Source organism: Panthera pardus, unplaced genomic scaffold, assembly GCF_024362965.1.
Source record: "Panthera pardus isolate Hobbes unplaced genomic scaffold, ASM2436296v1 HiC_scaffold_7, whole genome shotgun sequence".
In the NCBI taxonomy this organism is placed as follows: domain Eukaryota; kingdom Metazoa; phylum Chordata; class Mammalia; order Carnivora; family Felidae; genus Panthera; species Panthera pardus.
In genome coordinates this window covers 28,537,061-28,553,734 of record NW_026527002.1, presented here as the reverse complement: position 1 = coordinate 28,553,734, position 16,674 = coordinate 28,537,061, and the positions used below count along the sequence as shown (strand labels likewise).

At 40.2% G+C, this 16,674-nt stretch overlaps 1 long non-coding RNA gene across 2 annotated transcripts in view; it reads left to right on the top strand.

The window, feature by feature from the left end:
• Positions 1–376: 376 nt before the first annotated feature.
• The window catches only part of LOC128775304 (uncharacterized), a 31,378-nt gene continuing 15,080 nt past the window's right edge, over positions 377–16,674 (top strand). The window contains exon 1 of one of the 2 annotated variants that reach the window (XR_008419938.1): positions 377–1,300. This is a non-coding gene — a long non-coding RNA (uncharacterized LOC128775304). Of the gene's footprint in view, positions 1,301–12,114; positions 12,593–16,674 lie in introns of those variants that run through there. The other variant, XR_008419937.1, reaches the window with a different exon arrangement.

Below are 16,674 nucleotides of genomic sequence, written 5' to 3'. Positions count from 1 at the left end.
TCATTCATCCATTGATGGACATTTAGGTTGTTAGCTTTTTTTAATATCTTGGCTATTGTGAATAGTGCTACAATAAACACAGAAGTTCAGGCATCTTTTCAATATCCTGTTTTCATTTCCCATGATATATTCTTAACTGAAAAAAGAGAAAGACTTTAAATGGTGTATAAAGTGAAGTACCATTTCTCTTACTATTAACATCAATAAAGTATCTTTACATATATACATATACATATAACCAGATCTAGAGAAATATACATCAATTATTAACAATGATTATCCCTGCTGATGGGATTTGGGGAAGTTTGCTTTCTACATTATCTATTTCAGCACAGTTTTAACTTTTTACACTAACCATGAACTTGAATCTCAAAAATATATATATTAAAAATAAAATCAAATAAACTAGGGATATTTAGAGTGGTAAAGATGCTGAAAGTCAATTAGGTAAAAGATTAAAACAGACATTAAGAGATATAAAATTATGATGAAATTAAAATGTGTGGGTAAAATGTTAAACTCACAGGTGGAGACAGTAAGAACAAAGAAGAGGAGGACTATGCCAGGTAACAGCTCTTCTGAGGGCAGAGGGGGAGCCTCTGAAAAACCCAGGCTTGCTCAAGCCTTTTGCAGAAGGGGCAAGGCCCAGAGCACTGTGCCTCTCTAACATAACCCACATCAGAAAGTACGGTCCCCTCTCGACTTTGAGGGTGAGAAAAAGGCTCCTGGCTCATAGTTCCACAATTCCAATTTCATGCACATTTGGACAGGCAGAGGGCCTGACAGCAGCCTGTTTCCAGTACACTTTTGCCCCTGCCATATGCCAAGGACCATGTGAGTCTCATTCCTTTCTGTGTCCAAAGTCCTTAATCCAGGGCCTGGCACATTATGAACCAATGGGAAGTGCTTGCTGCTTCTTTTGTAAGCTGTGGAGCCTGGATAGTGGCTGAGAGAGAAGGGGCTACACCAACCATGAGAGCTCAGCCTCTGCAGCCTGTGCAATCACCTGGGGAGCCTTGGAAGCCCTACCCCCAGAAATTCTGACTAAACTGATCGTGGATGGTGTCTAGGCATCAGCATTTGCTTTTATTTTCTTTTTAAAATTTTTTAATGTTTATTTCTGAGAAAGAGAGAGAGGGCAGAGGAGGGGCAGAGAGAGGGAAACAGAGGATCTGAAGTGGGCTCTGCGCTGACAGCAGACTCTGATGTGGGGCTGGAACTCACGAACGATGAGGTCACCACCCGAGCCCAAGTACAACCACTGAGCCATCCAGGAGCCCCTAGGTATCAGCATTTTCAAGTATGTTTTAACTCTTTATTTTGACATAATTTCAAATGTACAGAGAAGTTAGAAAAATTGTATGAAAAGCCCTATATACCCTTCTCCCAGATTTGCCCATTGTTAACATTTTACCACATGTGCCTTATCATTTTTTTTTTCTCTACACCACCCCCCCCACACACACACATGCAGACACACATACACATATTCCTTTTCCCTCTGTATTTAAGTTTTAGGCATGATTCTCTTTATCCCATAATACTTTAGTGTATATTTCCTAAGAAAGCAAAGACTGTAGCCATAGTGTCATCATCAATCAGAAAATTAATAATGATTCAATAGTGCCTCCTAATCCACAGACCCTCATTCAAATTCTGAGTATTATCCCCATAATTTCCTTTATACATCCAGGATCCAGCCTAATGTCAGGTGTTGGGTTTAGTTATAATTCTTCTTTAGCTTTGTTCAATAAGTAACTTTCTTAGATCTTCCTTGTCTTTAATTACCCTGTCATTTTTTAGAGTGCCTGGCTGGCTCTGTCGGTAGATCATGTGACTCTTGATCTCTGGGTCATGAGTTTCAGCCCCACGTTGGGTGGAGAGATTACTTACAAATAAATAAACAAATTTAAAACCCATCATTTTTTAAAATGCACGGGCTAGTTAATCATTTAATTATCCATTGGTTTGGGTTAGTCTGATATTTCATCATGGTATCTCTCCTTACCCACGTTTGTAAGAATACCATAGAAGTGACGCTGTGTTTCCCTCATTACATCATATGAGGGGCACGTGATTTGTCTCATTACTGATGATGACAACATTTGTCACTTGGTTAATGTGATGTTTGCCATATTTCTCCACTGTAAAATTAACTAATGAGTACTTTGTGTTCACTGATTAATAAGTAATTGATAGGGATATATTCTAAGACGTTTACTGTAAGGTAGAACTTTCTTTTCTCCCCATTTATTTACATTGTGATGTGTTCATGTTCTCCTAGTTTAGTCTGAAGTTCATTCTTAACTATTAGTATTTGATATTCAGATTGGTTCGGAGTTTGCCAGTGGGAGCCCCTTTCAGCTGACTCCCGTTTCCTGTATCAGCTCTTCCTTACTCTGGCAAAACAAGGTCCTCCAAGCTCATCTTGTATTTACCTTGTGCTGGACCTACATGTCCCAGAAAGACATTTCTCTAAGAAGCACTAATCCCTTTTATCAGAGGAAGATATTAAGAAACCAAGATCTGGATGCTAAGTATTCTCATTGCCACCAGGATGTCATTCTATCTAGACACCCTCTAAGAAAAGCCTGAGTCGCAATCTGTTTTACTGCTACATTTCTTCATTCTGCTCACAGAAACCCTCAAGGTAGCTCTCTGTGCCAGATATTTTCTATTTGTCTCACTCTAACCAGTTTACAGCCTTCTCCACCCTGCTCTCTGCCCAGGAGGTTGAATAGTATGGACTATGATGATCTGTTCTCAGGTCCAATGGCACTGAGGACCTCTGGTTGCATTTAGCCAGGGAGAAGTCCCAGTAAGAAAAGAGAAGAGGAAAGCAAAGTCAGAGTATTTATTCCCTTATCTCCTTCTGTGCAAAGTCTCCTGGAGCTGGCTGTGTCCCTGGACTAGAAGTCCTCATTTTTCTCAGGGCCACTAACTCTACACTGTTGTCTTTTCCCAGTTCCTAGCAACTGTTCCCTCACCCCTTCAGGTGGTGAACCCCAGCTCCTAAATTCATTCCTTTTTAAATTTTTTTTTAACGTTTATTCATTTTTGAGACAGAGACAGAGCATGAATGGGGGAAGGTCAGAGAGAGAGGGAGACACAGAATCTGAAACAGGCTCCAGGCTCTGATCTGTCAGCACAGAGCCCGATGTGGGGCTCAAACTCACGGACCGTGAGATCATGACCTGAACCAAAGTCGGACGCCCAACCAACTGAGCCACCCCCAGGCGCCCCTCATTCCTTTTTAAATAGACCCTCCTCAGGGCACTTGGGTGGCTTAATCAGCTAAGCGTCCAACTTCCGCGCAGGTCATGATCTCCTGGTTCATGGTTTCGAGCCTCACATCAGTCTCTGCACTGGTGGTGCAGAGCCTGCTCGGGATTCTCTTCCTCTGTCTCTCTGCCCCTTCCCCACTTGTGCTTTCTCTCAAAATAAATAAGTTAACTTCAAAAAAAAAAAAAAAGAGGAAAAACAAAAACTAAATAAATCAATAGACCCTCCTCAAATTACCTGTGTTCAAATAGCCATCTGTTCATTGTTGGGACTCTGACTCATATCTTTTGGTTAAAAATATGGATGTTCCAAATTGCTCTCCCTTTTTTCTAGTGATCCAGGAAAACGAGACTCTTTGTTTTGTTTTGTTTTTTTCAATATATGAAGTTTATTGTCAAATTGGTTTCCATACAACACCCAGTGCTCATCCCAAAAGGTGCCCTCCTCAATACCCATCACCCACCCTCCCCTCCCTCCCACCCCCCATCAACCCTCAGTTTGTTCTCAGTTTTTAAGAGTCTCTTATGCTTTGGCTCTCTTCCACTCTAACCTCTTTTTTTTTTTTTTTTCCTTCCCTTCTCCCATGGGTTTCTGTTAAGTTTCTCAGGATCCACATATGAGTGAAAACATATGGTATCTGTCTTTCTCTGTATGGCTTATTTCACTTAGCATCACACTCTTCAGTTCCATCCACGTTGCTACAAAGGGCCATATTGCATTCTTTCTCATTGCCAAGTAGTACTCCATTGTGTATATAAACCACAATTTCTTTATCCATTCAACAGTTGATGGACATTTAGGCTCTTTCCATAATTTGGCTATTGTTGAGAGTGCTGCTATAAACATTGGGGTACAAGTGCCCCTATGCAACAGTACTCCTGTATCCCTTGGGTAAATTCCTAGCAGTGCTATTGCTGGGTCATAGGGTAGGTCTATTTTTAATTTTTTGAGGAACCTCCACACTGTTTTCCAGAGCGGCTGCACCAGTTTGCATTCCCACCAACAGTGCAAGAGGGTTCCCAAAACGAGGCTCTTTGTAAAGCTGCAACTCAGGTAATAAAGCCTTCCTTCTCTGGGGTGGGGGTTGAAAACTTTTCCCATAGGGCCAGATAGTATTTTAAGCATTGAGTCTCTTTTACAGTCACTCTACTCTGCCATAGTATCACAAAAGCCGCCACAGACAACAGGCAAACAAAGAGCTTTCTGGAGACATTCAAACAATGCTCCCAACGTATTATCATTCAGTAATGTGATTGCGATAGGATTTTGCTAGGTATTCTTCATAAGGTGTACGAATACATTATTTGTAAGCTCCATTTTACAGATTAGGAAACTGAAAATCGTTGAGGTTAATAGCTTGCTCTAAATCCCATAATTATGCAGTGGGGTAGTAGCAGTAATCCTCTGATACCAAATTCTTTGCTCCCGCTATCATGCAGTTTCTTCGAACAAGGTATTCTAACGGCAGTGTTATTTTAGAGGGTGATAGGTTAGGGAGTGAGATTTTTGAGGCTAACAGGATTTGAGGGTTTACTGGAAATCATATATATAGGTAGGCTTGATTCTAGACAGGCTGTATCGGGATTGTATATATTATGACAGTAAGACTCTAAGAAAGGAGAGAGCATGTAGAGGAAGAAGTGTGACGTTTGGGTTGTTTCCCTAAAGGGGTTCTTCTGATACCACAGAGCTGCTGAATCATTTTAAAGGCTATCTCACCTTTAAACCATTGTTTAAAGTTGTTACTGTTAAAGTTGTTGTTAACCAGTTCTAGTTATTGTTAACCAGTATGAGTTGGGCTTTCTGTCTTACAATTGAAAACATGCTAATAGACAGCCAGACAGTCAGTGCTTCCTGCTCTCTATTGATTGAGAAGCCAAAAGAGAATATTTAACAACCCTAAAGCTATTGAACGGCCTCATACCACAGGTGTAAGCTTATTTTCTCCTGATTTTGTTTTCTGAAATGTTGTAAGCTTCTCAGGAATAGGTCAAAGTCTTTGCATATTCAGGAAAACTTGTTAAATATTTTAAATTATCCAGATAGTATTTAGCTTGTGATATACTCAAGTACATATGTTGTCTGAAAACTATTCAAAATGTAGAGTAATAGGAGAGTGTCCAAAATTAGGCATTTTATCATCATCGTCTTTTTTGTGGCTATTGGTTAAATGACGAGATGCTAACTTTGTTATTTACAAAATTAATTTGAGAAGGAGATGATTGACAACGTTTTTAGTTTGTATGCAAGCAAAACAATGGCGATTCAGCTACAAGAATGCTGTTAACTGTTGCTTTCCAATAAGAAAAACGTGGGCACTCTGGGAAGAAAATATTCCAAATGTTTTTAATACTTTGTCTAGTCTCTGAAGTTCTCTTTGTTCTGTTGGAATGCCTAAGTCAATGAATTCAGTATTGATTTATTTCAAAGGCCCTAAGGCTTGAGGCTTTGAGAGACAATGAAAAGAACAAAAGAAAGATTTTTCATAGACTGCATTATGCCTCTAGGCATAGAAAATGTACAAGTGAAAAGCACATCAGAGACTCTTTGTTCTTTGTTAAAACATGTGGAAAATAACTCTATGGCCAGGGTGGAAAGGTATATTACTGATTAATGAAAGGATTTATAATTTAACCAGGATTTCTTTCTTTCTTTCTTTTTTTGTAAAGATTTTATTTTTAAGTAATCTCTATACCCAGCATGGGGCTCAGACTCACAACCCTGAGATCAAGAGTTGCATGTTTTACAGGCTGAACCAGCCAGGCGCCTCTAAACAGTACTTCTTAATTCCACCAAAGTTAACCTGAACTGCAATATCATGACCACGTCGGTTTTCTATTGCATCCCGCATTCAGGTTGCACCCTTTGCCCTGCTCTAATTGCGCAGGTCCCAGCTTGCACATACTGGGCTTTTGGTAAATAGTTCATGACTGACTGGCTGGCTGAATTAACGAGAGAGTGCAAACCTAATTTATGTATCTTCCTGATATAAGTTTTACTTTCATACTGCCCAGTTAGACATGTTGAATATTTTGATTCTCTGTCTTCAATTACAAAACACAAGTACGGAAGTACAAAGTAATGCGTTCCAAGAGTGTTTGTTGCTGCTGTTATTTAACACTTTACTTGAAATAATACATCGTCACCTTACCACAGAGAAAAATTTTAACATTTATTGAGTTCTTACTGTGTGCCAGGCAATGAGCTTTATTCTTTACATGAAATGTAAAAATTCATCCTCACAACAGCTTTCTAAGTAGCTAGTATTCTCTCTCTTATTTTACAGATGAGAAAACTAAACTACTGGGTTGCCTCTCGAGTTGTGTAAAATATACATCCTTGCACAAAACATAAGTGAGGATATTAACAATCCTTTTACACTGGTTATTTACCCAAAGAATATGAAAAGACTCATTTGAAAAGATACAAACACCCCTATGTTTATTGCAGCATTATTAACAATATCCAAATTATGGAAGCAGCCCAAGTGTCCATCGATAGATGAAGGATAAAGAAGATGTGGTGTGTGTGTATATACAGTAAAATCTTGGTTCGCAAGCACAATTTGTTCCAGAAACATGCTGGTAATCCAAAGCACTTGATCAAAACAAATTTCAAGAACCGTTGGCTCAGTGGTGATCACGTAACATTTGACATCACGTACTACTTGCATTGCACGGCATCACTCGTTTACCAAGTTAAAATTTATTAGAAATGTTTGCTCAGTCACTCGCAATTTAAGGTTCTACACACATATATATTAGAATATTACTCATAAAAAAGAATGAGATCTTGCCATTTGCAACAACATGGATGGACCTAGAGGGTATAATGCTAAGTGAAATAAGTCAGTTAGAGAAAGATAAATACCATATGATTTCACTCAGATGTGGAATTCAAGAAACAAAAAAATGAACAAGGGAACAAAACAGACAAACCCAAAACAGACTCTTGTTTTCAAAGTTTATTTATCTATTTTGAGAGAGACAGAGACAGCATGAGTAGGGGAGGGCCAGAGAGAGAGGGGGAGAGAGAAAGAATCCCAAGCAGGCTCTGAGCTCTCAGCAGGGAGCCTGATGCAGGGCTCGAACCCACAAAGCTGTAAGATCATGACCTGAACCAAAACCGAGAGCTGGACATTTAACCTACTAAGCCGCACAGGTGCCTCAACAGATTTTCTTTTTTTTTTTATTTTTCTTTTTTTTTTTAACGTTTATTTTTGAGACAGAGAGAGACAGAGCATGAACAGGTGAGGGGCAGAAAGAGAGGGAGACACAGAATCTGAAACAGGCTCCAGGCTCTGAGCAGTCAGCACAGAGCCCAACGCGGGGCTTGAACTCATGGACCGTGAGATCATGACCTGAGCTGAAGTCAGAAGCTTAACCGACCGAGCCACCCAGGAGACCCCAGACTTTTTCTTTTTTAACAGACTCTTAACTGTAGAGAACAAACTGGTGGTTACCAGAGGGGAGGTGAGTGGGGGGATGGATGAAATAGGTGAAGGGGATGAGTACGCTTGTGGTGATGAGCACTGAGTAATGGGTAGAATTGTTGAATCATTATATTGTACACCTGAAACTAATATAACATTGTATGTTAACTACATAAAAATATAAAATAAAATTAAAAAGATCTGGCTTTTAGATAATTTCCCCTAGTTGTCTCCATTTAACTTGCTTCCAATTCAATTCTCAAAGTCCAATTTCTGTTTCACCTTCATTAGCTCTTCCTAATCTGACCAATCATTCAAGGTCCATTTTTAATTATTAAATTACTAGAAGTCTCTAATGCACTTGGTTTGCTGGTATTTCCCTACACATCACTGTTTCTCATTCATCCTATAATCCTTGGTTCTAGTGTCATCTCCTTCAGGAAATTTTTGTGTCTTATCCTCCCGCTGCCTTCTTAAAAAAAAAATAATAATAATACTTTTACAAAGAGATTCTTTTTTTTTTTTTTTAAGATTTTATTTTTAAGTAATCTCTACATCCAACATGGGGCCTGAACTCACAACCCCAAGATCAAGAGTCACACGCTCTACCAGCTGAGCCAGCCAGGCACCTCTACAAAGAGATTCTTTATTGAGTGACAGTATTCCCTCTGGTCTTTTAATGTAACAAATACTCCTAATTCATTCAAAAAACTTTCAATTACAATAGTTCAATCTGTGTCCTTTCAGTTACAACAACTCTTCAGGAATGCAATTTTTGTACATGAGAAAAGAAGTATAAGTTATTGCTTCATTAATGATATTTTTATATTTGAAAGAGATACAACTGCTTGAACTTAAAAACAAATTAATACTCCTCATTTGTTTAAATCATAACTATAGAAACTTAACTATAAATATATGTATTTAAGATTTTTAGCATGAAAATTAAATAAATCCCCATATACCTATCACCCAGCTTCAAAAATTATCAAAACTTTCTAATCTACAAACATTGTGAAATGTTGGTAACAAAAAAGATGCCCATATAATTTATTATTCAAACCAGGACACTTTTGAGAGTGAGAAGGAGTGTTCTTAATAATTCTACCAGGACAGCAGGCATAAACCAAAACTGTACTGGGGAAGCCAGGGCTTGTGGTCACCGTAGAACAAATTCACTTTTGTAATATTTAAGGTATTTAAAAATATACCCAGATGTAAGAATATATAGGACAAGATAGTTGTGATGTAGAAGAAGACACACATCTCTTGTTAAATAGTTTTCTTTACTCATCGTTGTCCTGGACAGAATGTCTGCATTCTGTTTGCATCACCTCAAAATTCATATGTTGAAGCCCTAACTCCTAATGTGATGATATTTGGAAGCAGGGCCTTTGGGAGGTAATTAGGTCATGAGGATGAAGCCACATGAGATTTGTGTCTTCTAAGAAGAGACACAGATCTCTCTCTGTCTCACTGTCTCTTGCTTGCTCTTTCTCTTTCTTTGTCTCCATGTCATGAGGATACAGTGAAAAGATGACCCTCTATGAACCAGGAAGTGAGCCCTCAGCAAGGAACAGAACTGGCTGGCACATTCATCTTAGAGTTTCCAGCCTCCAGAACTGTGACAAATATGTCTGCTGTTTAAGCCACTTAATCTATGATATTTTGTTATGGCAGCCTGAGTGGGTGAAGACAATCATGTTGAGCAGAATCTGTATGGGCTTGTACTACTCTGAGGCAGAATTAAATAAGACGAGTATTTTAAGAGCATGTATTTGGCAATAAATCTATTACTATAATCTAGCAGCAATGTAGTAATACTGACTCTGGCACAGCAGTTGAAGAGCACGGGAGGAGACAAACCTAAGTGTGTGGCTGATGCCTGCTGGTTGCCAGCGTTCTGAACGTGTTCCTCAGCCCCTCGGAGGCCCCTTTCCTTCCTTCAGCCCATAAAATGGGGATAATAACGGGACTTCTTTTACAGGGCGTTTATGAGGACCAAAGGGTAGTGTGGCTAAAACACACAGCCTGTTGCCTGACACATGTAGGTACTTTCTCTCTCTTCTTTCCTCTTCTTCCTCTTCTCCTGCACAGGGACAGCCACAGCACAGCCCTGGGCTGGAGACTTTGTAGGGAAGCTCGGGCAGAAGAACCAGGGCTGCTCCAGGGCCAAGACATGCACCCAAGACACTCACCACATACCAGGGACAATACAGTGTCAGGTCGTTTCTTGTCCCTAGTCAGAGGTATCATAACTCGAGCATTTAAAAAAAAATTTTTTTAACGTTTATTGATTTTTGAGACAGAGAGAGACAGAGCATGAACGGGGGAGGGTCGGAGAGAGGGAGACACAGAATCGGAAACAGGCTCCAGGCTGTCAGCACAGAGCCCGATGCGGGGCTCGAACTCATGGACCTCGAGATTACGCCCTGAGCCGAAGTCGGCCGCTTAACCGACTGAGCCACCCAGGTGCCCCAGATAACTTGAGCATTTAAAATTACAACCTTATTTGCAATCAAAGGCTCATGAGATCTGAATGTATCAATTAGAAGTAAAGTAGGGGTATTGTTTACCTCAGAGAATTCCTGTGAGGAGTCAAATAACTCCTGTACAGGGAGTCGCGCAGCTGGGTCTGGTTCACGGTAGGCCTCAAAATGGTGATTACATTACAAATTTGCCTCTCCTGGAAAACTTCTGAGAGGGCACAGAGAATGAAGAAGAAGCAAATCTTCAATTCCCCACATCAGCCCATAGAGGATTCTTTCTGAACAACCACCACATTCTTAAATTAGCTCAGAGGAATAGGTCAATAGTTAGATGTAAAAGATCCACTCTTGGGGCATCTGGCTGGCCCAGTCGGTTAAGCTTCGGACTCTTGATTTCTTGATTTCTGCTCTGGTCATAATCCCGGGGTTGTGGGATGGAGCCCCATGCTCAGCGTGGAGCCTGCTTTGGATTCTCTCTCTCTCTCTCTCTCTCTCTCTCTCTCTCTCTCTCAATCTCTCTCTGTCCCCCCCCCTTTCCCTAACTTGCACTCTCTCTCTCCCTAAAAATAAATAAATAATAAAGAAAGAAAGAAAATTAAAAAAAAATAAAAGATCCATTCTTGACCAAATGTCAACAAACAGAATAACAGAATAACAGAAATGTTATTAAAGAAAGTTTCTCTTACAAGGTATGCATCAATTATTAAATTTCCATAGTTAATCATTTTTGTCAGTAAAAATTTTTTGTGTGTGAAATACCTAGCAAATGTTTCATTTTTGTCAGTGACGTATTGTGAGAAAAACGATAGCATTTTGTTCTTTATCATTGTGTTGATGGTACATGGGAGTGCTTCACAAACCTGTAAGTGCTGCTATCCAGTCACTGGTACAGACACAAAGATAAATCTTCTCGAAGGAAATTAGCTGAAGCCAGCGGGCCATTAGCTAACCCTTCTGGAACACTTTACTGTGGTCATACAGAGAGAGAACTGAAAGATGGACAATTAAGATCTGGCAACATGCAAGAGGTAATCCTCCAGAGTAAAGCTGTTTGTTATATCACTCCTTTATTCTTCAGTAGATAATACAGTACTATTGAGTTACATGAAGAGCTAAGCAAAAAATTTACCAGATATAAATACCTTAAGAATTATGAATATAGAATTACAGTGCAGAGGCGTCTTCTGTATATAAACAGAAGTGTCATGTTGGCATTGGAGTCGAGGCATGAATTGTTTTCAAAGCCATAAACACGGACAAACTGGAGAAGAAAAGCTGCAGAGAGGGCGTGAAGCTTCAAGTTCAATCGGATAAATAATGGCCTCATTATCCACGTATTGCACAGGATAGAATACTTTCTCTGTTTCATACGTGGCTTTGCCTGACCCCTTCCACCTCTGAGATACGGTGTTTTTCCAAATCCTCCCGAAGCTGTACTGCCAGCCACTGACGCGGATAGGAACTCATAGGGCTTCTGGAGGCTCAGTTCCTCTCACTGGTCTGGAGTTCAGTTTCTGGATTCCCTGAGTGACACGTGGTTTCAGAGCCCCAGGTCAAAGACACGTTTTCTTCCACGTCTGTAAGGTACTTTGTGCACTTCTGAATATGCACGTGCAATCGGAACATGACTGGGGAGCCGTGATTCAAATTGTTCTCAAAGGTCAAAGGCCACTCAGCCAACTCAGCACCTGACCAGCAGCCCCAGCAAGGCAGAGTTCTTTCTTCCCTCTCTTCCTCTTTCTCTCACTTCCTCTCATCTTTCCTTCCCTCTCTCCTCCCTAGAATATTCTCATCCTGACTGTAGGTGCAGAGAACAGCCTGAGAGAAGTGTTAGCAGTGGCAAACGGCCCTAGGACCTGATCACCTAAAATGGTCTCCTTTCTAAATTAGAAAAAAAAAAAAAATCAACAGTGTTCAAGAGAGAAATTGTGGTCCCTTTATTCTCAACAACAGAAGCTGGCAGTTATGCTGTTCCGTGGGATTTCCTTGTACTCCCTCCCTGAGGCCTCTTTTCCCTGCAGCCTTCTTCATTTTGTCTCTCCTTTCCCTTTCTCTTCTCCGATTCTTTCCTTTTCCTGAGGTCCCACACTTGCAGACACCTCAAATGCTTGTGTGTTCTTCCTTCCCTTCCAGGTTTCCTCTGCACCAGATGTAAATGGCACCAGCATTTTTACCAGAAAGAAAGCTGCTTTAAAAACTGGCAAAAACAAGCAATGAAAAGAGATAACGTTTAAATGACTTGGCACACTTATTATTGGGGGACTTGTTTGTATGTTTCTCTGAATTCCAACCTTTAGTGAAATGTTCTCATCCATTTTTAGTGAGGAAAACTTGAATGATTTGCTTCAGCAGAACTCATCTCTATAGCAGTCATTATTGCTTGAATTCAGTAAGTAGGCTGAACATCCAAACTTTAAATATTTTTTAATGTTTATTTATTTTGGAGAGGTGCAGAGACAGAGGGAGACACAGAATCCAAAGCAGGCTCCAGGCTCTGAGCTGTCAGTACAGTTGGGCCCCTGAGTCTCCAAACTTGAAAATTTTTATATAGGGATTCCTGGGTGGCTCAGTTGGTTGAGCATCGGACTTGGGCTGAGGTTATGATCTCATGATTCCTGAGTTCCAGCCCTGCATTGGGTCTGGGCTGTCAGCAGGGAGCCTGGTTCAGATCCTCTCTACCCTCCCACCTCTCTCTGCCCTTCCCCTGCTTGCGTGCTCTCTCTCTCTCTCTCTCAAAAATGAATATTAAAAAAATTTAAAGCAAAGTTTCAGCCTCAGTCAATAGTTTCATGAATTAATAGTAAATAAGATAGAGCAACTGAAGTAAGTCAACAACTCCATTACAAAAGACTCAGGAAAGAATTCCAAACTACTAAATGTGCTAATTATCCTTCTCAGTAGGTGCAGCAATCCCCACTGGGCTTCAGTCTGACACATATACTTTTGTGTTTTTATATTGTTTGTTTTGGAAATTCCCTCAGGGACAAATGCATTGGGTTTTTAATTCTTTGTAACAACTGGTACCATGCCAGGTAGATACTAAGTTTTTCTTGAAGGTGATCAGTTGGGTAGTAGATAATAAATACGGCTTCTGAGCTCAAGACAATGGACAAAATAAACTCATGTCTGATCCTTACCAAATGTCGTCACCACAATCAATGTGATAGCCACGCCTAAAAATGAGGCACACCTGCTCATACCAAATGGCTACATTGCTTCTGGGTACAGAGCAAAGATGGAGAACCTGGATTCTGATTACAAAGTGCCCGAGCTGAGAAGCCTCCGTTCCCTCATTTGTTAAACAGGCATGTGTGGTAGACAGAATGACTCCTCCAAGAGTCCACTTCCTAATCCCCAGAACCTGTGAGTATGTTACCTCACACGGCAAACAGGACTTTGCAGCCGTGACTAAGGATCTTGAGATGGGGAGATTATCTAGGTGGGTGCCATGTAATCACTATGGTCCTGATACAGGAAACAGGGAGGCAGGAAACTGAAAGATGGTACAGCAGAAGCAGAGGTCAGAGCGAGGCAGGGGCCTCTAACTAAAGAAAACGAGTGTTCTCTAGAAGCTGGAGAGCGCATGGACGTTAAGCCACTAAAATTCTGGTTATGTGCTGCAACACTAATAGTAAACTAATACAGTACATTCGTTAATGCCTTTCTTATAGGGTTGTGTAAGGATTAAATGAAAACAGTTATGGGAAGACTCAGCACAGTGCCTGATATATAGAAAGAACGGAATAAATGCTGTTACCAGTCTACACAGCATCACCCGTAACCCCACTGAGTTCTTCCAGAGCTCCCTGCAAAATGTAAGGAAAAAAGACAAAGTATTTAAGACCAGAGAGAGGAAGCTAGAATTCATCAAGCTAGGTCGGCACTTTACACACTGAAATGCCCATAAGCCTGGGAGGTGGGGCTCCCTAAACTCGGAGAGGTTAAGTAAACTGCCTACTATCATACAGCTAGTAAGGTATTAAATCCTGATTCAAATCCCAGTCTGTCTGAATTAAAAGCCCATGATTTTTCTAGCATTCCTTTAGACTTTATAATAATAATAATAATAATAATAATAATAATAATAATAAAAGGGGGCGCCTGGGTGGCTTAGTTGGTTAAGGGTCCGACTTCAGCTCAGGTCATGATTTCATGGTTCGTGGGTTCAAGCCCCACGTCAGGCTCTGTGCTGACAGCTCAGAGCCTGGAGGCTGCTTCAGATTCTGTCTCTCACTCTCTCCCTCTGCCCCTCCCCCGCTTCTGCCCCTCCTCTCTCTCTCAAAAGTAAACATTAAAAAAATGAAAAAACAAAGAAAAAAGTGATACTTCTATCTTGAAACACGTGTGTTAAGAAGACATTTTGGGGTGCCTGGGTGGCTCAGGCACCTGACTTCGACTCAGGTCATGATCTCGAAGTTTGTGAGTTCGAGCCCTGCGTAGGGCTCTGTGCTGACAGCTCAGAGCCTGGAGCCTGCCTCAGAATCTGTCTCCTCCTCTCTCTGCCCCTGCCCTGCTCATGCTCTGTCTCTCTCTGTCTCTCAAGGAGCTGGAAAAAGAACAGCAAATAAAACCCAAAACCAGCAGAAGACAGGAAATAATAAAGATTAGAGCAGAAATTAATGCTATCAAAATAAAAAAAAAACCAGTAGAACAGATCAATGAAACCAGAAGCTGGTTCTTTGAAAAAATTAACAAAATTGATAAAGCACTAGCCAGTTTGATCCCAAAGAAAAAGGAAAGGACCCAAATAAATAAAATCAAGAATGAAAGAGGAGAGATCACAACCAACACAACAGAAATAAAAACAATAATAACAGAATATTATGAGCAGTTATATGCCAATAAAATGGGTAATCTGGAAGAAATGGACAAATTCCTAGAAACATATACACTACCAAAACTGAAACAGGAAGAAATAGAAAATTTGAACAGACCCATAACCAGTAAGGAAATCGAATTAGTAATCAAAACTCTGCCAAAAAACAAGAGTCCAGGGCCAGACGGCTTTCCGGGGGAATTCTACCAAACGTTTAAGGAAGAGTTAACACCTATTCTCTTGAAGCTGTTCCAAAAAATAGAAATGGAAGGAAAACCTCCAAACTTTTTCTATGAGGCCAGCATTACCTTGATTCCAAAACCAGACAGAGACCCCACTAAAAAGGAGAACTATAGACCATTTTCCCTGATGAACATAGATGCAAAAATCCTCAACAAGATATTAGCCAACCGGATCCAACAATACATTAAAAAAATTATTCACCACCACCAAGCAGAATTTATACCTGGGATTAAGGGCTGATTCAATATCTGCAAAACAATTAATGTGATTCATCACATCGATAAAAGAAAGGACAAGAACCATATGATCCTCTCAATAGATGCAGAGAAAGCATTTGACAAAATACAGCATCCTTTCTTGATAAAAACCCTCAAGAAAGTAGGGATAGAAGGATCATACCTCGAGATCATAAAAGCCATATATGAATGACTCAATGCTAATATCATCCTCAATGGGGAAAAACTGAGAGCTTTCCCCCTAAGATCAGGAAGAAGACAGGGATGTCCACTCTCACCACTGTTATTCAACATAGTATTGGAAGTCTTAGCCTCTTCAATCAGACAACACAAAGAAATAAAAGGCATCCAAATCAGCCAGGAGGATGTCAAACTATCACTCTTCACAGATGACATGATACTTTGGGAAAACCCCAAAGATTCCACCAAAAAACTGCTAGAATTGATTCATGAATTCAGCAAATTTGCAGGATATAAAATCAATGCACAGAAATTGGTTGCATTCCTATACACCAACAATGAAGTAACAGAAAGAGAAATCAAGGAATCGATCCCATTTACAATTGCACCAAAAACCATAAAATACCTCGGAATAAATCTAACCAAAGAGGTGAAAAATCTATACACTGAAAACTATGGAAAGCTTATGAAAGAAATTGAAGAAGACACAAAAAAATTGGAAAAAGATTCCATGCTCCTGGATAGGAAAAACAAATATTGTTAAAATATCGATACTACCCAAAGCAATCTACATATCCAATGCAATCCCTATCAAAGTAACACCAGCATTCTTCACAGAGCTAGAACAAATAATCCTAAAATGTGTATGGAACCAGAAAAGACCCCAAATAGCCAAAGCAATCTTGGAAAAGAAAACCAAAGCAGGAGGCATCACAATCCCAGACTTCAAGCTATACTACAAAGCTATAATCATCAAGACAGTATGGTACTGGCACAAGAACAGACGCTCAGATCAATAGAACAGAATAGAGAACCCAGAAATGGACCCACAAACGTATGACCAACTAATCTTTGACAAAGCAGGAAAGAATATCCAATGGAATAAAGAGAGTCTCTTCAGCAAGTGGTGCTGAGAAAACTGGACAGCGACAGGCAGAAGAATGAACCTGGATCACTTTCTTACACCATACACAAAAATAAACTCAAAATGGGTGA